Source organism: Ochotona princeps, chromosome 17, assembly GCF_030435755.1.
Source record: "Ochotona princeps isolate mOchPri1 chromosome 17, mOchPri1.hap1, whole genome shotgun sequence".
Taxonomy (NCBI): domain Eukaryota; kingdom Metazoa; phylum Chordata; class Mammalia; order Lagomorpha; family Ochotonidae; genus Ochotona; species Ochotona princeps.
In genome coordinates this window covers 13,217,955-13,238,996 of record NC_080848.1, presented here as the reverse complement: position 1 = coordinate 13,238,996, position 21,042 = coordinate 13,217,955, and the positions used below count along the sequence as shown (strand labels likewise).

The window sequence follows — 21,042 nt, the reverse complement described above, 5'->3', positions numbered from 1 at the left end:
AACACCATCCAGTCCCAGGGGAGCTCAGCCCAGTGTGGAGAGAGCTGAGCAGTCAGACACACAGTTTGTACAGCAGAGGAACCCAAGGACAGACTCACAGAGGGACACCCAGTCTGGAGGGATCTTACAGGACGTGGTGCGGGGCTGAGGCTCGGCAGTGAACCAGAATTACTCCAGAAAAAGGGACAGGGTGATCCAGATGGAGGAGCCACAAAGGGCAAGGCTCCATGGCAAGTGCATGGAGGACACACAGCTTCCAGGTACAGGTTGGTAAAGCTGAAGTCAGACAACTGTGAGGCTGGAGGTGAGGCCCAAGGATGTAATTGGTCTTTACATATCCTGAGGGCTTAAGTTCTTAGAAGAGCCAGGCAGGTATCATCCTCCCAGGTTGTTGGGGGCAGGATTGCAGATGGAGGACCCACAGGGAAGGGACACCTGCTGGGCATTAAATGAAAACTGTGTTATAGGCACAGACCCCTCCCTCTGGCAGGACTAGAAAGCTCCCAGGCCACAGGCCTTTGGGAGGCTTGTCCAATGTTTGGAGCAGGAAGACAGAATGGGCCTGTGATGGGTGGGGCTTAGAAACATACAGGGCGGGGCCCGGCGGCGTGGCCTAGCAGCTAAAGTCCTCGCTTTGAACGTCCCGGATCCCATATGGGCGCCGGGATCCCATATGGGCGCCGGTTCTGATCCCGGAAGCCCCACTTCCCATCCAGCTCCCTGCTTGTGGCCTGGGAAGGCAGTCGAGGACGGCCCAAGGCTTTGGGACCCTGCACCCATGTGGGAGACCCGGAGGAGGTTCCTGGCTCCTGGCTTTGGATCGGCGCGCACCGGCCGTTGCAGCTCACTTGGGGAGTGAATCATCGGATGGAAGATCTTCCTCTCTGTCTCTCCTCCTCTCTATATCAGACTGTAATAAAATAAATAAATCTTAAAAAAAAAAAAAGAAAGAAAAAAGAAAGATACAGGGCGGACCCGGCACAGTGGCCTAGCAGTGAAAGTCCTCATCTTGAACGAGTGGGATCCCATATGGCTGTCGGTTCTAATCCCGGCAGCTCCACTTCCCATCCAGCTCCCTGCTTGTGGCCTGGGAAAGCAGTGGAGGACGGCCCAAAGCCTTGGAACCCTGCACCCATGTGGGAGACCTGAAAGAGCTCCTGGCTCCTGGCTTTGGATTGGCGCAGTACTGGCCGTTGTGGTCACTTGGGGAGTGAACCATCGGATGGAAGATCTTCCTCTCTGTCTTTCCTCCTCTCTGTATATCTGACTTTGCAATGGAAATGAATAAATTAAAAAAAATAGAAAAGAAACATATGGGAGGATGGAGGAAGGTACAGCATGGGGGCCCTGAGAGTGCAACATAGCTGGAGGACCCTTACAACCGGTCTCCAGGCCGGCTTAGAGCCGGCTTCCCAGGAGAGCCATTGCTGAGGAAGCATTTCTCATTCAGGAGGATATGAAATGTGAAGGCACATTAATCATCCAAGTCTCACAGATCAATTCCACGGAAAGAAACCTGACCCACCCACAAACACTCAGTCTCACTGCCAGGCCCACAGATCTGATGGCTGGGTCAATACACTTTGTGGAGAAAGATTTATGCCTGCCTTCCTGCTCCCACCTTGTGCTAGCCGTGGTCTGCAAGTCTCAGGATCACAGTCACAGACACTGAGCAGGCCCGTTTGGGTGCCTGGGAATGGGTCTCAAGCAGCTGCTCCCTGACCTTGGTCCATCCTACATGGATGCTGAGCTAGTCCTAAGACATCATGGCCTTAAGACAACCTCAAGCTCAAAGACATCTGCAGGCTCTGCACTGCTCAGGGCCCCGTCCCAAGTCTGTGGTCCATAATCTATCTGACCACTGCTTCCTTAAATACAGGGTTTGGCTCTGGCCTGCCTGCTCTCTCCACAACCCCAGCCACTCAACTCTACAAGTCTCTGGAAGCGGGGGTGAAAGGGTGGGGGGGAGAGGGGGGCAGGTGTTGTATTTCCTGCCCTACCTGCCACCCTGACAGCCTCCCATTCTGACCATTATGGCACCTGCTCTTCTCTCTCTCTTTTTAAAAAATATTTATTTATTTTTATTGGAAAGTCAGATACACAGAGAGGAAGCTCTTCCATCTGATGGCTCACTCCCTAAGTGACCGCAACGGCCAGTACTGCACCAATCCAAAGCCAGAAGCCAGGAGCTCTTTCGGGTCTCCCACATGGGTGCAGGGTTCCAAGGCTTTGGGCCATCTTCGACTGCTTTCCCAGGCCACAAGCAGGGAGCTGGATGGGAAGTGGAGCTGCCGGGACTAGAACCAGCAACCATATGGGATCCCAGCGTGTGCAAAGCGAGGACCTTAACCACAACACTATCATGCTGGGCCCCACCTGCCCTTCTCTTACAGATGAAATGCAGATGAAAGAACCTCAGACACAGTGAAGTGCCACACCAAGCGAGGACAGCTGCATTCTGTGTGTACAACTGCAATGCACAGCTGGAACAAGCAGAAATACAGAAACAGCTGCGTAACCAAGGATGTTCCAGCATTTTTTTGTAATAGTAAGAAACTGGAACAAAAATGTCTAGTTACAGGAGAACGCTAATTATAACATAAATATAGCACATTCGTTAGTTATAAATCAATTTTAATAATATGGAGAAATGCTTACAAGATACAATGTTAGCAGAAAAAGGATATGTTATACCTAAACTATGATTTAGGGCAAGCATTTGGCCTGGAGGTGAGGGCACTTCCATGCTACATGGACGCACCCAGGTCTGACTTCTGGCTCCAGCTCCTGCCTCCAGTTTCCTGCTCCAGATTCCTTTGATGATGACAACAAGCTAAAGGGAGCAAGGATCTCTGGGGACAGCAGGAACGTCTAGGAGGCAATGTTCTTGGGTGGAGTTTCATCAACACATGGTGTGTTGACCTCCCCCTCCCCGTCACCCCAGCATTCCCTCCCCAGAATCTTGCAGGCCAGTCACTGGGCTGGGCCATGAGAGGACTGCAGCTGCGTGGGCCCATCCCTCCTGGCTTGGGTTTCCTTCCTTCCTTTCTCAGATTTATTTTATTACGAAGCCAGAGATACAGTATACAGAGAAGAGGAGAGATAGAGAGGAAGATCTTCCAGCCAATGATTCACTCCCCAAGTGGCCGCAATGGCTGGAGCTGAGCTGATTCAAAGCCAGGAGCCAGGAGCCTCTTCCAGGTCTCCCATGCGGGTGCAGGGTCCCAAGGCTTTGGGCCATCCTTGACTGCTTTCCCAGGCCACAAGCAGGGAGCTGGATGGGAAGTGGAGCTGCCGGGATTAGAACCGGTTCCCATATGGCGTCCCAGTGCATGCAAAGCAAGGATTTTAGCTGCTAGGGACTGCTTTGGGTCTCCTGGTTTGGGTTTTCATTTCACTCCCTTTTTTGTCCCCCCTCTCGGAACTGATGAATTTCATAGTTGTGGCCCCAGAAGTAGCAGGGTGCTTAGAGACACCCCACCAAGCAGACCCTGCCTCCAATGGTCACCACTTCCTCACTTTTATTTATAATCACCCAATGACAAGTGTTTTCAGTGGTTACAGGCTTGCTGTGGGGGTGCAGAGGATGCTATTGGGCGTGAGGGAATCCCATTACAAAGGGGGAGCACAGGAGAACTGGACCAGACAGTAAACTAGCACCCCTCTTCAGCTGCTGTTCAAACGTGAGATTGGAAGGTTGGTTCCAGTCTGGGAAACCCAAAGGAGGCTAGGCTGGGTAGCTTTTCCTATCTGTCTTACATATAAATTTGGATTCCATTTTTTTAAGATTATGGATTTATTTGAAAGACAGAGTTATAGAACGACATCTACCATCTACTGGTTCACTCTCCAAATAGCCACAATGACAAGAGCTGAGAGTTTCAGGAGCCAGCAGCTTCCAGGTTCCTCACTTGAACCATATTTTACTGCCTTTCTAAGCACATTAGCAGGGAGCTGGATTGGAAGTGGAGCAGCCAGCACTCACACCAAATGCTGGCTCTGCAGGTAACGGTTTTACCCACTCTAGTGCAGCACCAGCACTCTGACCTTGTCTTTTTTAAAAGGCAAAAACCACTTTTGAAAAAAAAAGGGTTTTTGAAAGAGCAATTGCTTTTATAAGCAATAATTGTTCACTGAAAAAAGCAAGCAAACAGTTTATACAAAACTGTACAGAGACAAGCCCCATGCTGTTTCTACCTCCTGGTAACGTAAGACATGCTGAAGTAAGCCTGCTGTTCGGTTCCATGCCTAGAGTTCTTCCACGACTTCTAAGAGCTCCATAATATACCCTGGTCCAGACAGCCCAGAATTTAGCCACTTCTCCCACACATGGAAAACTGTTTCCATGGTTTACTTCTAACTAATACTGCATAAACTCCTGTCCTTATTGACACTGCTGTGTAACTGTAGGAGTACTTCCAAGTGTTGACTTTCTGGGACAGATTTTCTGTGCAGCCCTCTGGACTCCTTCCTCCTGGTGCTATGTCAGGAAAATAGGCAGCGCTAGATTGTGGTCCCCAAACCCTGAGGTTGATACTTGCTGAAAAGATACCATCCTTGCCTTCAAGGTGCCTATAATCCAGTTGGGGAACAGAGTTGGTAGATGGGTAAGTAAATGATAAATGAATCCCAAAGTGATTTCTGGATAAGCAGACCACTTGTGGAAATTTATTCCAATACATCACTCACTATTGGGACGGCTGATTAGTTATAGAATAGGAAGGTCTTAGAGTCAAAAGATCTGAGTCTTAGTTTCTCAATATTCTGATCAATGAGCAGGACAGCTCACTTAATTTGAGATTCAGGTATTTCATCTGTAAAACAAGATTCTCAAACCTATATAGTCGGATGTTATAGGCTGATTAACCCCAAGAAGTAAGAGCGTTTCAAACAGTTCATGGAGGGGTCAGTGCTGGGTGTGGTACAACGGGTTTATGATGCCAACAGCCAATATATGAACACTAGTGTAAGTCCCAGCCTCCAATCCTACTCTGTTCTCTGCTTCCAATCCAACTTCCTGCTTATGCACCTGAAAAGGCAGCAGAAGATGCCTTAAGTATTTAGGCCCCTGCCAATGCCATGGGAAATCTGGACGGAGCTCCTGGCCCCTGGCTTCGGCCTAACCTTGGCTGTTGGGGTCATTTACGAAGTGAACCAGTATATACAAGATCTCTCTGTAAATGTCTCTCTGCCTTTCAAAGAAACAAATCTTAAAAAAAAAAGTTAAGATGTTTATTTTGGTGTAAAAAGATGTTAAACCTATGCCTGTTTCATACTAAATATTCTCAACGAGCCTTTTTTTTTTTAAGATTAATTTTATTTTTATTACAAACTCAGATATACAGAGAGGAGGAGAGATAGAGAGGAAGTGGAGCTGCTGGGATTAGAACCAGCGACCATATGGGATCCCAGTGCATTCAAGGCGAGGACCTCAGCCACTAGGCCACGCCGCTGGGCCCATCTCAACGAGCTTTTTCAGGACTCTTCCAATGCAGTGCCTGGCAGGCCGAGGACACCTGCTCTGTCCATGTCAGCAGAAGCCCGGGAGTGGAAGATGACAGGGTCAGTGTCCCACTTGTGCAGGCAGTGCTGATGCCCACCCCGCACAGCTCTCACCAATGGCCCTTGTGTTAGGAGAAATGTCTAGAACTGACACTGCCCAGGGAGGAGGTAAAGAGCCTTGAGAGCAGAGGGGCAGAGAATGCTCAGCAAGAAAAGGACAATCTAGGCCCAGCGTGGTAGCCTAGTGGCTGAAGTCCTCACTTTGCTTGCACTGGAATCCCATATGGGCGCCGGTTCTAATCCAGGCAGCCTTGCTTCCCATCCAGCTTCCTGCTTGTGGCCTGGGAAAGCAGTTGAGGACAATCCAAAGCTTTGGGACCCTGCACCCGCGTGGGAGACCTGGAAGAGGCTCCTGGCTCCTGGCTTCGGATAGGCTCAGTTCCAGCTACTTGGGGAGTGAATCATTGGCTGGAAGATCTTCCTCTCTGTCTCTCCTCCTCTCTGTATATCTGACTTTCTAATAAAAATAAAATAAATCTTTAAAAGAAAAAAAGAAAAGGACAACCCATAAGACTGTCCTCTAAAGAGCCTTCTATATGTGGAGCTGACCAGCCTCTGCCTCCATTGCTGTCACAGAGTGATCTGGAACCCACCACCACGCTCGGCAGCCAGCACTGACATAAGCTGTACTCTGGTCATCTCTGTTTTCTGCAATCCACTGCCATCTGTCTACACTTAATTACATGCCAGTTGTCAATAGTAATGCAAATTAATAATGGTACCATTACTGTTTGCTATGTATTTGGCAATGTATGAATCGTGTCCTGAGTTTCACAACCCCACCATCAGGGTACCAATACTATTTCTTCTACATGAAGGAAGAAACTGAGTCTGGGTAGGTCAAGAAATTTGCCCCAGGTTACTGCAGGGAAGTGGCAGCAGCAAGCTTTGCACATGGGACTTTTATGTCAAAGCCCATACTCTTAGCCATGACACTGAATTCACTTTCAAGTAATCTAAGCTTTAAAAATTGGAACCTAAATGCAGAAGCTGTCACAAGCCAAAGATTTGTTAGTGAGAAACCCAGGGACTGACCCAGGAGGAAGCGACTTAATTAGGAAGCATGAACATAGCTGACAATGTTTGGGGGAAAAGCAGCTTTAAAATGACAATGGGGGAACAGGGGCTCCAAGAGGGCTTTGTGGCAATCTTAGCCTATAGGTACCCCGTGTAACTGGGCCCTTCTCAAGGGTTAATCCAATCACAAAGTTCAAATGTGCCACTCATTTCCTGGAGCTTATTTTATTCTATTTATTTTATTTTATTCTATTTATTTTATTTTATTTTATTCTTTCATTACAAAGCGTTGAACATCAGCTGCTAGCTCTGTAATTATGATCACACTACTTTGTTCCTAGATCCCCGGCATACAGCTTTTGATAAGCTTTAAGAGTATGACAGTGGCTAGCTTTGTGGTACCTCTGATTAAGCCACCACCTAGGACCAACATCCCATATCAGCGCTGTTCGAGTCCCAGATGCTCCAGTTTTCTGCTAGTAACAGTGGAAGACGGTCCAAGTATTTGGGTCCCGGCCACCAAGCTGTGAGGGCTGGGTGAAATTCCTGGCCCAGCCATGGCTATTGTGGCCATCTAAGGAGTAAACCAGCAGATGGAAAATCTCTGTGTGTCTTCCTCTCTTTCTGTAATTCTACCTTTAAAGTGAATAAATAAATATTCCTAAAAAAAGTATGACAATGGTATCTTACATTTAACTTTCAAATCTTTCAGAAGGAAGCTGACAGCAAACAAAAGCTGTCACAGAGGACATCACCAATCTACTGAGACCAATATGGAATTGGAATATGTGAGTACAAGGAGGTAATAGTACAAAACAACAAGTCTACTTCATTTTATGCAAAAAGCACAAGGAATTTTGTGCATTCATTATACACAGAAGATATCAAATGTCATTGAAATCCATAAGCTGGGGTATTTTGTGTAACTGAATATTCGTTTTTTGGGGGGGACATAGTGAGTTTCATCAAATAGCAACTAACTCCTTAAGATTATAGTGCACACTACCCTCACCAGACCCAAGCAGCTTCTATGATAAATCAGAATGCACTTTCTGATCTTGCCAACCCTTGAATCACCACTACAAGCAATGTTTACATGTGTGAAAAACCACTCTCCTTGAGCTCGGCACAGTGGCCTAGCGGGTAAAGTTCTCGCCTTGAACGCCCCGGGATCCCATATGGGCCCCGGTTCTAATCCCGGCAGCTCCACTTCCCATCCAGCTCCCTGCTTGTGGCCTGGGAGAGCAGTTGAGGACGGCCCAAAGATTTGTGACCCTGCACCCGTGTGGGAGACCTGGAAGAGGTTCCTGGTTCCCGGCTTCGGATCGGCGCACCCCGGCCGTTGCAGCTCACTTGGGGAGTAAATCATCGGACGGAAGATCTTCCTTTCTGTCTCTCCTCCTCTGTGTAAATCTTTTTTTTAAAAAAAAAGAAAAAAGAAAAACCACTCTCCTTAAACTATTCAGATGGGATTCTGGGCAAGGAGTAGCTCCTCACGCTACTGTCGATTGCACTGAAATCCAACCCACTGCCCTTTTCTGGGTTTTTAGACCTGTCTTTCACAGGTGGAACTGGCTTCAAGCAGAGTCTACAAGTCTTTAAGAGATGAAGTGAGACAGGTTCAGCCTCCCTGTGAGGGGAGAGGCTTCAAGTTCATGCAGTCACCATGAGTGGTTCTGAAATTGAGGAACTAGTTTGAGGAACTTCAGAATAAACAAGAAACCCAGAGACTCTCGGCTTTCCACAGAAGACTTCCAACACTTAGGAGAGATGGAAGGAAATACACCGCATGCCTGGCTCCACCCTCCAGCAGTGGAACCCTGACCATGACCTAGTTTCAGAGGTCGTACATTTAACCCATCCCTGATGATAAGGGGTCATACATTTGCCTTCCCCTAGCCACGGAGGAAAGGGTTTGGCACCCGTCTATGACAGGGAATATTCTCAGATCTCAGAGCAATGCTGGGTAAAGCAAAGTAAACTTTCAGGCAGCCTGTAGCTCCCTCACCCTCCCTCTGGCCAGTGGAGCCTAGTGGGAGAAGTTTGGCTTGCAGCCTTGTATTTTCACTCAACAACAAGTAGCTACCACATTCCAGGCACTGCGCTGGCCTGCAGGAGCCGGATGGCACCCAAGACTGCTCAGAGGTTCACTGTGGTCATCCTTGAAAGGCCTTGAATGCAAGACCTAGTTGCCAAGAGGCAGTCACAGCTCAGGACTCGGGTGGTTTTTCGTGGCACCAAACACACAGGGTTTTGTCAGTGGAAGGGGAAAAGCCAGCCATGACTCTCCCATTTGGCCTCTCATTACCTGCCTCTGCTCTGGACTCTTTCAGCACACTCTATGACACAGCCTGCATGTTTGAAAATACATGCCTTTAACCAGGGCACTGAGGTTTACAGATTGTGACCAAGCTTCTATTCCAAGCTGACAAAGGTACAGGCCTCAGAGTAAGAGAACACGGAGGATGCACATGCTTGCGAAGCGAGGAGGGCCCTTCCCTGAGGGAGCTCTGTGAGTGGCAGGTGGATCGGCTCAGGCTGGAGAAGCATGGGGCTGGGGTACCTTCCTCATTTCCCACAGCTCCCAGTCAGGGCTCCCATTCAGCAGCACCTGTCATGTTCCTGCTCCCCTGTCCATCTTTCCCCAGCTCTGGCAAACACCTTAAGGGCAATGCCTCAGCAGTATTCACTTTTACAGACATTCCTCCACTTGTGATGGGGTTTCATGGCAGAAACAAGACCATATAGTGGCAGCCCAGGAAAAAATCCAAATTCAAATCTAAATTATGGGGCCTGGTAAAATGGTTCAATGAGCTATTTCTCCCCTTTATTTTTTTTAAAGATTTATTTATTTTTATTGATAAGTCAGATATACAGAGAGGAGAAGAGACAGAGAGGAAGATCTCCCATCTTCCCCAAGTGGCAACAACGGCGGGTACTGAGCTGATCCGAAGCCAGGAACTTCTAGGTTTCCCACACAGGTGCAAGGTCCCAAGGCATTGGGCCATCCTCTACTGCTTTCCCAGGCCACAAACGAGAAGCTGGATGGGAGGTGGGACCGCCAGGACACAAACTGGAGCCCATTTGGGATCCTGGTATGCGCAAGGCGAAGACTTTAGCCACTAGGCTATTGCGCCAGACTCTAATCCTTCCCCTTCAAGCACCAGGCTCCCATACCGGCATTGATTAGTGTTCTGGCTGCTCTACCTGTGTGTCCATGCTATCAGCTAGCACAGATGACAAGCATTAACTGAGTGAAAGAAAGACCAACATGCTCCTGAGGAATACTGAGTGCGGTGGGCTCTGAGACCTGGCTGGCATGGGGCACTACTGTCCACACTGTCCAGCCACCTGCCCTGCTACCTGCACACAGGGGTCACAGCATGATGACTGCATTCTGACTAGACCCCGGCAAGAAGATGTCCCACATACTGGCTGCTGAACCATCCCCATCTGATGGCTGACCTGGACCCCCAACCATTTCTAATCACTTGAGAAGATGACCCTTCCGAACCGGGCAGGATCCATCCAGGCTGACTTGCATAAACATGCCAGGCAGGGAGTTGTACATGAATCTTTTACATTCATTTCTGTAAAGCTCTCAAAGCACAGTTATCTGCCACCTGAGACTGCTATGCATGGGTTCCAGGAACCCGATTCATCTGATTAACCCCTGGGCCAAAGGACTCCATCTGTAATTCTAACTGGCAATCACATCCTCATTGAAGCCTGGTTACTTTTCCTCCCAACTACCCCCAGCATCAACCACAAGATCAATTCTGGTATGGCAAAGGGAAAAATCAATGTCAGCAGAAGGTGGGTGGTGGGGCTTGGTTACAACAGCCCTCGTACCAACAAGGAGCCAACATCCAGATATGACATCACATTTTGCCCTCGAGGAGGAGCCTCTCATTGAGAGAAGTCAGGCAGACACAGCTGGGATGGTGCCCAATTGTGGCTGCCCTGGCCACCTGCATGTCACAGGCAATATGCCTCTTTTTCAATGGAAGAAAGATGTGGGAGAGCTTCCTGGTGCCCAGTGGTTTTGGATCTTCACCATCAATCAGAACTAGGTTCTGAATATTCACTCAGGGTTAGGACAGCATTTGCCAAGGTAGGATTGTGCTGTGCCAATGCAGACAACCTTTGAGACTTCCGGGTAACCCTGCCCAGAACTGTATTTTCTTATTAACCTTGACTGCTTTTTGATGAGATGAACTTCACGGTACAAGAAAGCGTCAACTAACAGCTTTGTGTTGACTTTCTCAGACGCAGAGCAGCAGCTGCACTGGCTCCACCCTTTCCAGGCCTGGCAGAGGTTGCAGAGAGGTTTAGACGGGGGCTGTGAGGGGAGCACAGGGAAGAGCTGGTTAAGAGAAGAAAACTTCTGTGGCAGGAACAGTTGCTTTGTTCAGTGAGAAGAGCTTGGGTGTTAACTCCAGCCCTGCCACTAGCCAGCAGAACCCACTTAGCTTCCTAGGGTCACTTTCTCTTTTGCAAAATACAGGACTCTGCAAAGGCTAGTAATCACTCTCTGTTTGTAATTTCAGAGCTTTTTTTTGTTAATTCTAAAGATTTATCTGAAAGGCAAGAGGAGACAGGGAGGTTCATGTCCCAAATGCCTGAAACAGCTGAGTCCAGGCCAGGCCCAAACTATGGGTCAGAAACTCAACCCAAGTCTTCCATGGAGGTAGATACCTAAATACTTGAGCCATCACCTGCTGCCTCCCAGGGTGTACATTAAGAGGAATCTGTACTTAGGAGCAGAGCAGGGACTCAAACCAGGCACTCTGATACATGCCAGCACTGCAAGCAACACCTTAACCGCTGTGCCAAATGCCCACCCCTCTATCAGTTCTTTCTTACAAAGCGGTGAAGATCCATAGATTTGCCCATGCCAGTCTGAAGAGATACTTCTGGGCTGTAGGTGCTGGGCTTAGGGAAGGGTCAAGAGGGAAATGGAAACAGAACACTGGCAAGGGAACAATGGTCCTTCTGTCGCAAGTTCAGTAAGGTCAAGTCTACTTTGGGGGTGACCCCCGACACATGCATGGGTGTCCTGATTATCAGCCGTCAAGCCCAGCAGGTACACCAGTACAGAACAAGATCTGAATAAAACCTCTGCCCTGCCAGATCCCTGATCGTGGGAGGAAGATCAGCAGAAGGTACAGTCACCAGATGCTGGGAATGCATGGCTCAGTTATCCCACTGCTGCTCTCTGAGTCCAAACAAAGGTGCTAGGGAAAGTGGCAGGTTAAAATTCCAAAAGCTTCCTGCAATCTCAGAATCCCACCTGAGGTGGTTTAAAACAACAGCAAAGGATTCCCCCAGAGGTCTTTGCACCAAAGTGCAGCTTGTCTCTCTTTGCTCAGTGCCAAGGGATTTCCCAGTGCCCTGGGGCCAAAGCTCCCCTCCACTGCTTTGCTGTCACTGGAAGTGAGCCACTGTTCTCCCTGAAGGTGGCTGGACTCTGGAGTGCACTGGCACTGCAGACCTGGGCCCAGGGCTCTGACCACATGACCTCTGCCTGGGGGGCGGGGGGGGGGGTCTATTGGCAGCAAGCCTAGGGAGCCTCTTGTCTGCTTCCTGCTGCCCCACCCGCCACCTTCCCTCTGAGCCCTTGAGCCGGGAAGGAGTGGTCTTTGGCAGTTGCCTTCTCAACCAGGTCTGCTCAGGACTTCCTCTGCCATTGTGCTGGGGAGCAAAGGGTCTGTCACCTACACCCCTGCCTGAGTGACTCACCTTCCAGAGAAGATGAGCTCTACTCACCTAAGCAAGACTCTTGGGAAACGACTAAGACACCTATCAAATGTACTCTGCAAGGCCAACCAGGGAGTGAGCGAGGGAACGGGGTCCAGACATACGGCTTCTCACTTCTAGTCTGGAGGCAAGGGCTGAGCCACAGCCCCAGGCCTGTTGCTTTCATTTTTGTCTGAGCTGAGCTCCGCGTGAGGCTTGACATCCGGTGATCTATTTTTTCTAAAAACTAGGTTCACTTTAGAAATGACTCTCTGGCCATCAAGACAGCTTCCCCAAGAGACAACACAATGCTATTTAAAGGGAACACCAGCTTGGTGGGAGCCTGTATTTTTGTTTTGTAGTAAGGGGTAAAAATGACTTGAAAATCGATTATGAAAATTTTTTTTCTTGTGAGATTTAAATGGATTTTTGTGAGTCCCTGAGTGCAGACCCAGGGCCCCTGGAACCAGGCTTGGGAGATCAGCTTGCTGAGACACATTCAAGAGAAAGAAGGCGAGGTGGAGGGGAGAAGGGGTCCAGTGGGGTAGGCACCTTGCCCTGTAGAACCATGGGTTCCCTCCTAGCCCTCCAAACAAATCCTTCTGATTTAAGGCCGAAGAAGTATCCATATCTGCTTCTCACTTACAGAGCTACAGCCGGGGTCCCCCTAATCACGTGCGGGACACAGGGAACCCCCAACAGCCCTAGTTCTGCTGTAGTCCTGGAGGCGCCGAGAGGAGCCCCAGCCTTCTTTGGCTCATCCATGGTTGATGAAGGAGGTCTTGGGTGGGTGACAGGGAGCATCTGACAGCTAAACATTTTAGGCTGGAGAAATGACCCCCGGAGGGGCGACTGACACCGTGACCGTCCTGCCTGGCAGTGCGGCTCTTCCTGACATCATCTCCCAGAAAACTGATCTGGCCACAACGCGGTAATCAGCAACGACAGCGATGGCTATCACCACCACTGCTACCACCAACCGCAGTCACAGTGCCCCGTGGCTTCTGTGCCAATGTGCCAGGTGCCAGGCTCAGCACGTCATAGACACTCTCGTTGCAGACTTCAAGCAGTTCTGTGAAACATTCCTGATGCTAGGAACGGAGGCAGTGGCCCAGGCTCAGAGGGAGAGGGGGTTAGCCGAGGGCACATGGTCTGTGGAAAGCAGCAGTCTCAAGCGTGCACCCCCTTCACAGGGACTTGGGCTACTGCTTCAGATGAACCACGTGACCTCTTTGCTTCTCCCGTTTCCGAGTCTGCACAATGGGCTTACACAGATCTGTCTAAAGGACAGGCTATTATTCATGGTTCAGTTTTTTTATTAATTAGCAATCAATATCAATGAATAATTAGTTGATAATGACAACTGATGTTGATCATTGATTATTGCAATAAATAGATAAAGCCACTATCCTGGTTATGTTGTTATATTCAACACTGACACATTCTGGGGGGTAAAAACCCATATCCTTGGATGAGCAAGTTACAAAAAGCAGTGAGATGCATGGCAAGGCAAAGGGGGCTGGATTTGGGCAGGACATTGATTTCCTATCTTTTCTACTTGAATTCCCCTTACAGGCTTCACTTGTCTCATCTTCGGTCTTATTTTTCTTCTTGTAAGTATTGTGAGAAAATACAAAGAATGGCTGCCAATCACTCCTGAAGTCACAGAAGTGCAAGGAATTTACATCAGGGAGCTAAGCAATTGTAGGATGTGAAACAGAAGCGAAGATCTTGAAACCTGAGTATACAGGAGGGCTGCAGAGGGAGAGCGCTCGGGCAGCGAGCCAAACCCGGAGCCAAGGCCCGCCCTCAGCATGCTCTCCTTCATCACCTGCCCCGTGCTGGCCATGGCCTTCGGTCTGGAAGTCACTGCTCTCAACACAGCCGTCAGGGCCAGCCAACAAAGGGAGTCCTCACCACGCACTGCAAAGCTCCCCTACTCCCAGGAGATGCTTAGCCTACCTTCTCTCCTTTCCTCAGGTCCTGCTGCGCAGAGCCCCAAGGGTGAACTTATCCCCAGGACTCCCCAGCTCTACCGGCAGGCAACTGCGCCCCTTTCCACCAATTTTCCACACCAGGGCCATCAAAAGCGCCCATAATGCTCAGAGGTTTCCAGTTTAACTGAAATACTAAAATGGGGCAAACAGGAAGCATCAGACACAACTGCGGTAGTGACTTATTAATCATGAAAGCAGAATTTTACTTGCATTTTAACCTTTTGCCAGGAAAAAAAAAAAAAAAAGAGCTGAGGTAGGGCAGCAGCCTAGAGAATTGAGTTGACTTGGACCTTCCATTTCAGTCTGAATTTGGTTTTAAAATATCTGAACTGGGGTATAGCACGTAAAGTCACCCATTTACAGCGCCAGCATCTCATTAGGGTCACTGGTTCGAACCTCGGCTGTTCCACTTCCCATCCAGCTCCCTGCTAAGGTACCTAGCAAAGTGGCATAAGATGGCTAAGTGCTTGGGCCCCTGTACACACATGGAAGCTCTGGGCTCCTGGCTTCTGCCTGGGCCAGCTCTGACTGTTTCAGTCATTTGGCAAGTGAACCAGCAGGTGGAAACTGACTTTCAAATAAATAAATCTAAAAAAGAAGAAAAGAAAGAAAAGATATCTGAACTTTGCCCCAAAAAGAATACCTGATGAACCAACCAATAGCGATCTATAAATCCTTCAGCAAGGCAAGTCTGTCAGGAAGGCCCATGTGCGAGCCATCCGGGTAAGCAAGAAGCAGGAAACTCAACAGTGGCTCCCCAGGCTCAGGCTGTACACGGCCCTAAGGAGGGTGCCAGCAGCAACAGGGACAAGACCGGGAGAAACTCTCACCTCTCCTCAGCTCCCCCAGAGCCAGGTCAGGGGGGCGGGTGGCCTGTTATCTCTCCGCAGAAGCAATCACAAGGCTGCTGAGGGCTTGCACACCCAATCAGGACCAGCCCTCCTCAGCACCAACTGCTACACAAACACTTGGGGCCGATCACAAAGGAGCCAGTGTTCATCAGCAGAACCAAAATGAGGAACTAAACCTCCATCTGTGGGGGCACGCGCCACCCCCCCAGACATTTTCTGTTTAATAGGAGGGCTCCCTTGGCAGGGTCTCTGTGGGGCCGCTCCCACAGATGCTGACAGTACCCGGGGGGCAAAAAACCCCCTTTGAAACGGCTCTTAGTAATCAGACAAGAGCCAGGAGATGACCTAGCACTTGGCAAGCTTATTGCTGGCTGATTGCACAAAAGGACACACTACCTGGGTGCCTCTTTGAACTGACAGTATGAGAGAGCTTTCAAGAAGTTTGTGCAAGCATGGAATGTAAAGTCCTTGGATTTTTTTTTTTAAAGATTTATTTTATTTTTATTACAAAGTCAGATACACTGAGAGGAGGAGAGATAGAGAGGAAGTGGAGCTGCCGGGATTAGAACCAGCAGCCATATGGGATCAAGGCGAGGACCTTAGCCACTAGGCCACGCTGCCGAGCCCAAAGTCCTTGGATTTTGAGCCCCCCGCCCTGCTTATATTGCATTTATTTGAAGATCTTCTCAGAGGTTCATCACATCCTTCAAGGATGCTGTGAAGAGGTCCAAAAGGAACCCTTGCCTCAAATGAACCAAATAGACATCAGTTAAAAAAAACAAGAGCCCCTCCAAACACAGGTATCGCCAGACAAGCCCTTCGGAGGGGCGCTCTCCTATGAGGAGCGCAAACACCATGCTAAACATGCCTCCCTGCCTCAACATCAGAGGTCTTAACTGTGGGCCCATCCAGGAGTCCGAGTGCTAGGTTAGAAGTGCCAAATGCGCCTGCGCACAACACCCGCCTCAGCTGCCTCAACTCTAACCCAGGACAGTCCCACCCAGCTGACCACACAGGTGTTTGATGGAAAAACGAGGCTACAGGTATACTAACATACTAAGTAAAAACACATCACCCACACAAAGATACTATCTCCCCCTGATCTTTCAAAAAGACTGTCTTTCTAGTTACTGGGTTTTCAACATTTTTCCTGGAATAAAGTTCAGACTGCCATTTTGTAACGCGGCCCTGCTCTCAAACTTAATTTCACTTGCTCTTACAATCTTTCACTGCTAAATTCAGGGCTGCTCTAAGTGGCAGAAACAGTCTTGTCATTTACAACACTCAAGTCTTCCTCACCCACATTCACACCTCGTCCACGCTTCGGACGGAGGGCAACATTTTAACCTTCCTTCAAAGCAAACACTTTCTCAAGGGATTGAGAACCAAGCAGACTCCCGGGCCACTGCACAACGGCCTCGTTCTGCTGGTTACCCGCTGCATGTAGCTGCCCGGGCCACGAAGGCCTCCGCGAGGAACCGGCAACTACGATCCGACAGGTGAAGCCGGACGCGGGAGCGCAGAGTTGGAGCCGGGTCGGGGTCAGCTTGGGGAGATGCTGCGGCCGCCCCAGCCGGCACTGTCCCACAGGGCGCCCTCGGCCAGGCTGCGCTCCTTTTCCCCAAGCACCACCCAGGGAAGGTGACACAGGTTTCAGGGGACACGGCGCCTTCTGCAGGGTCCCCCCGCCCGGGGGACCGGGTCAGGCAGGCGGTGGGGAACGGTGGAGCGCCGGCGGCCCAGGGCGCCGAGGAAGGGGAAGCTGGGCGCTCCGGCGTGTGGCCTGCGGACGAGCGCGGCCTGGCGGCTTCCAGTGAGCACGGCGGCGGCGGCCATGGCGCGGACAGCGCGCGGGGAGAGCGCGCCGGACGGTCCCCTCCCGGGCTGCAGACCACCAGGACCACCAGCACCGCCAGCACCCCGGGGCGGCGGGTCAGGCCGCGGCGCCGCCTGGGCCGGAGAGGAGCCCCATCCCCGCCGCTCCCTCGGCGCCCCCGCTCGGGAGCGCGGCCCCGTCAGTCACCTACCGGCCGAGAGCTGACGTCCCTCACCCCGCGAGTGGCTCCGCTCGGGCGGCCCGCGATCTCCCACCGCCCGCCGCCCACCACGGCTGCTCGCGGCCCGTCGCCCCGCCCCCGCCCGGCCCCGCCCCCGCGCCCGCCCGGGCCCCGCCCCCGCCGGCGGCCGCCACTCGGGCGCGCTCGCTTCCCGCCTCCTTTCTCTGCCCGGCCCGCGACCCTTGTCCACACCCATTCTTCCAAGCTGGCTCTTGAGACGGCCCGTCCTGACTGGCCCGTCGTCCCGCTCCCTAGCAACTGGAGGCGAACGAGGCCTAGTTTTCCAGAAATGGGCACCAGTTCCGGACAAGGTTTATACAGAGCAGACACAGGGAGGACGATTTAGGACTGAAGGCGGAGGCGGCTACGCATGCGCAATCGGCCTCTAAGTTTTTTTTTTTTACCGGTCCTCTTCTGGAGTTTACGGGAAGGAAGGGAGCGTGTGCGCATGCGTGGGAACTCCCAGCACTCTAGCTCCGGTTACCTTGGAAACAATGGCGGTCTGGGTTCTGGGTCGCGTTGGATTTTATTCTCTTTGCTGGTTGCGGTGGCGGCTGAGACGGGGTTACATAGTAGGAGTTTTGTTGAACACTGTGTGCCTGCTGCTGTAGAGTCCCTTGAGGATAACTTAGGCGCCAGTCCCTATCCTCAAGGGACTAGGCAGATGTAGTGATGGCATGGAAATGCAGTGTGGTGGTAGCGCTGTAGGGTTACAGGCTACACAAAGGTGATAGAGCAAAGTCAGGAGCTGGAATTCGAATATGCACCGAGGGGCACAAGTACTTCTGTTTGAATGGGGTGGTTGGGGGGAGTAGGAAAGGTATGATGTTTTATTTGCAGTAAAGCATTCCAGGGGTAGATGTCATGGCACAGTGGGCTACGGGTGATGTGGAATGCCCACACCCCTTATCAGAGCATCTGGAGTATGGAGTATGGCTTCTCTTACACCAACCAGGAAGCATATGATATCTCAAATACTTGGGAAACCTAGATGGAGTTCCTGGTTTGTGGCTTGGTCTAGCCGAACCATGGTTATTGCTGGCATTTGGGCCATGGCCAGCAGCAGCTGGAAGCTGTCAGGCTCTGTCACATTCCATGTTAAATCAATCAATAAACCCAAACCTTTTTTTTTTTTTTGGAGTTTGAGTCCGTGGCAAGGCTGGTGATCGGCTCCAGTGTTGGAGCTGGCTTGAGAAATCTGGAAGTGTTTGAATCAAGGCCTGGCCACCCAATGCCCAGAACAACTTTGCAGACAGTCTAGGGTGGGGGGGCACAAAACCTCTTCCTGGAGCTCTGCCCCCAACCCAACATACTGATCATTCCATTTGTTGAGGCATTAATGGAGCCCTTATAACCCTGAGGACGCCCCCCACTCACCCATGCCAAGAGTATGTTCTGTTTGGTTGACTCACTGTTTTTTTTTTTTTTTTTTTTTTTAACTACAGTTTGAATGCCTTACAGTGTGTGGTTTTAAACAGCCCCTGTCCCCTTGTCTTACCCCCCAGCTTCTTACTTTTTGCCACCTGTCTGGTCCCTGGGATCTGTGCTCATGAAGGTTCCCTTGGCCCTTCATCAAGTCCCTTAGACTTTAGGACCAGCCAACCTCTGGTGTGTCTGTTGTCTGTACCTCTGACTGCCTGGCTGGGCAGGTGGGGTGGGCCCGCCCCCCAAGCTGGTTCCACCTCCAGAGCCCGGAGTCATCTTGGTGACTCAGGAGGACCGGTACTCAGCCAGCTGTGCGAGTTGATGTTACAGTCTTGGGTGCCGTCGTGTTCCTGCCACTGCCTGCTTGCCTCTGGGCACACCACTTCTCAGGAAAGACGTGGGCATGGCCCAAGTCTGCCGATGCTCTCTGCCTCACCTCTGCCATCTCCCTCTCTGTCTTTTGAAATGTTTATTTTTGTTTTATTTGGAAGCCAAAGATAGAGATCGTCTGACTACTACTTTTAAGTCCCCAGATGCCAACAACAGCTGGGGATGGGCCCGGTCGAAGTCAAAAAGCCAGGACTCAATTTGGGTCTCCCAGTGTGGGAGGCAGGGATCCAAGAGATTGAGCCAACATCTGCTGTTTCCCAGGGTGCACTCAGAAGCAGGCCAGAACTCGAACTCGGGCACCCTGATAGGCCAGGTGGCCATCCCCAGCGGCAGCTTACCTCACTGAGCCAAAATTTCCCCATCTTACGATCCATATTCGTTAGGACAGTATTCCCCATTTTCCCTTGTGGATGCTCATGGGTAAGAGTAAACTGTGTTGATCTGAAGGTTGCTGGCGGGGAAACAAACCTCTGTGCACTAGCAGGGAAAGTATTTGGAACAAGTGGGACCTCTTCGCATGTGACAACTTTTGTCAGGTCTTTCTGAGCTTTGGCAATGTAGAGAAGGAGACGAGAAACAAGACAACCTTCCCAGCCCACCTGCCAGCTCCGGAGTGGGCACCCTGGTCCCTGAGTCTTGCCTCTGAAAAGAGGACTTTGGGGGCAAAATAACTTCGTCCTGGCCCCAGTCACAGCAGCCTGGGAAGACTTGTAGCCCTGAGTCATTTGTGCAACCTCAGCACCACTAGAAATAAAATCAGTTGACATTTACAGGATGACTCACACCTGGAGCGTGAGCTGGCTTCACAGTACTCTGGGGGCTATCTAATGAGGAGGGCTAAAACTGTGCTATCCCAAAAGAAAAGTAGTAGCTGCTGTGCTTTGAGAACTTAGAAAAATCAAGCAGACTCTCCTGAGGGTCGCATGTGCTCCCCTCATGGAAGAGTTCCTCCAGTCTCAAGTTTCTCAACTGCCTGGGAACCTGTTTTTGGACTTGGGGGTCAGGTAGCTTATGATGAAACAGTGATCATCCTGGCCACTGCTCCCTTTGATACTTGGGGCATTCCTCCTCTCCCCTAGCGTGACAACAACACAAAGAGTCTCCAAGTATTGCCTGACCATCTTCAGGGAGCAGCATTGCCCTTATCTGTAGTCTAAGCCCATGTACTGAGGAGAACCCTACTTCATAGAGGAGCAGACGGAGACTCAGAACAAAGTTGCCCAGAGTCACAGGATCATGACAAGAGACCTGAGATTCCAGCCAGGCATGGCCCCAGCACTCCTACCGTCTTCACCAAGGACTCTACAGAGGGTCTTAGGGTTGCAGGGAGCCAGCTGCTCTTCCGCTCTGCAGGAGAGTGATAAAGAATGAGTAAAGTTTTGAGCATGAGTGGGAAATTCTATCCTTGGATCATTTTTCCTTTCTCTGTTTGCCTTAGAAGAATGGAAACTGTTTTCTAGTTCTTCTTGTCTTCGTCAGCTGGTGTCCAACCACATCCAGAGAGAAGCTGGTTGGGAACAACAGTCTGGGTTCTGTGAGTCTCGGCCATCACATTTTCATGAGAGCCCCAAGTCACAAGTGAGAAGAGCATGGACGTGAGGCTAGGGGCTGGGGGCCCCTGCAGGAGGAGCAGTTTTACTTCCCCTGTGGCAAGCACTGCTGTGGGACTTCCACCTGCTCCAACGTGCACTTGCCTCATTGCTACCGTCAGTCCAGAGAGGTGGGGAGGAGTCAGGGAGCCGCAGAAGGAATGGACAAATAGGTACAGGCAGTATTGTGATAGCACTCTCCTCCTAGTCTGCCAAGTGATGGCTTGTGGTAGCTTGAAATTGGGCATGGAGGAGTCTTTACACCATGGAATTTTGCAGGTGCTACATAACCAGGGCTACCTACTTTCCAAGCTGGTTATTTCTGGCACAAAAATGTATTTATTTGAGAGACAGAGTAATGGGGAGAACAGGGTCACACACACACACACACACACACACACACACACGAGTCTTC

At 50.6% G+C, this 21,042-nt stretch overlaps 1 protein-coding gene across 2 annotated transcripts in view; it reads right to left on the bottom strand.

Annotated features, from left to right (window-relative positions):
* The window catches only part of MAP3K14 (mitogen-activated protein kinase kinase kinase 14), a 46,745-nt gene extending 29,433 nt beyond the window's left edge, over positions 1 to 17,312 (bottom strand). Inside the window, exon 1 of one of the 2 annotated variants that reach the window (XM_058676645.1) lies at positions 17,194 to 17,312. The gene's annotated coding sequence lies outside the window, so the exon portion shown is untranslated. Of the gene's footprint in view, positions 1 to 10,772; positions 11,235 to 17,193 lie in introns of those variants that run through there. The other variant, XM_058676644.1, reaches the window with a different exon arrangement.
* Between the last annotated feature and the right edge of the window lie 3,730 nt (positions 17,313 to 21,042).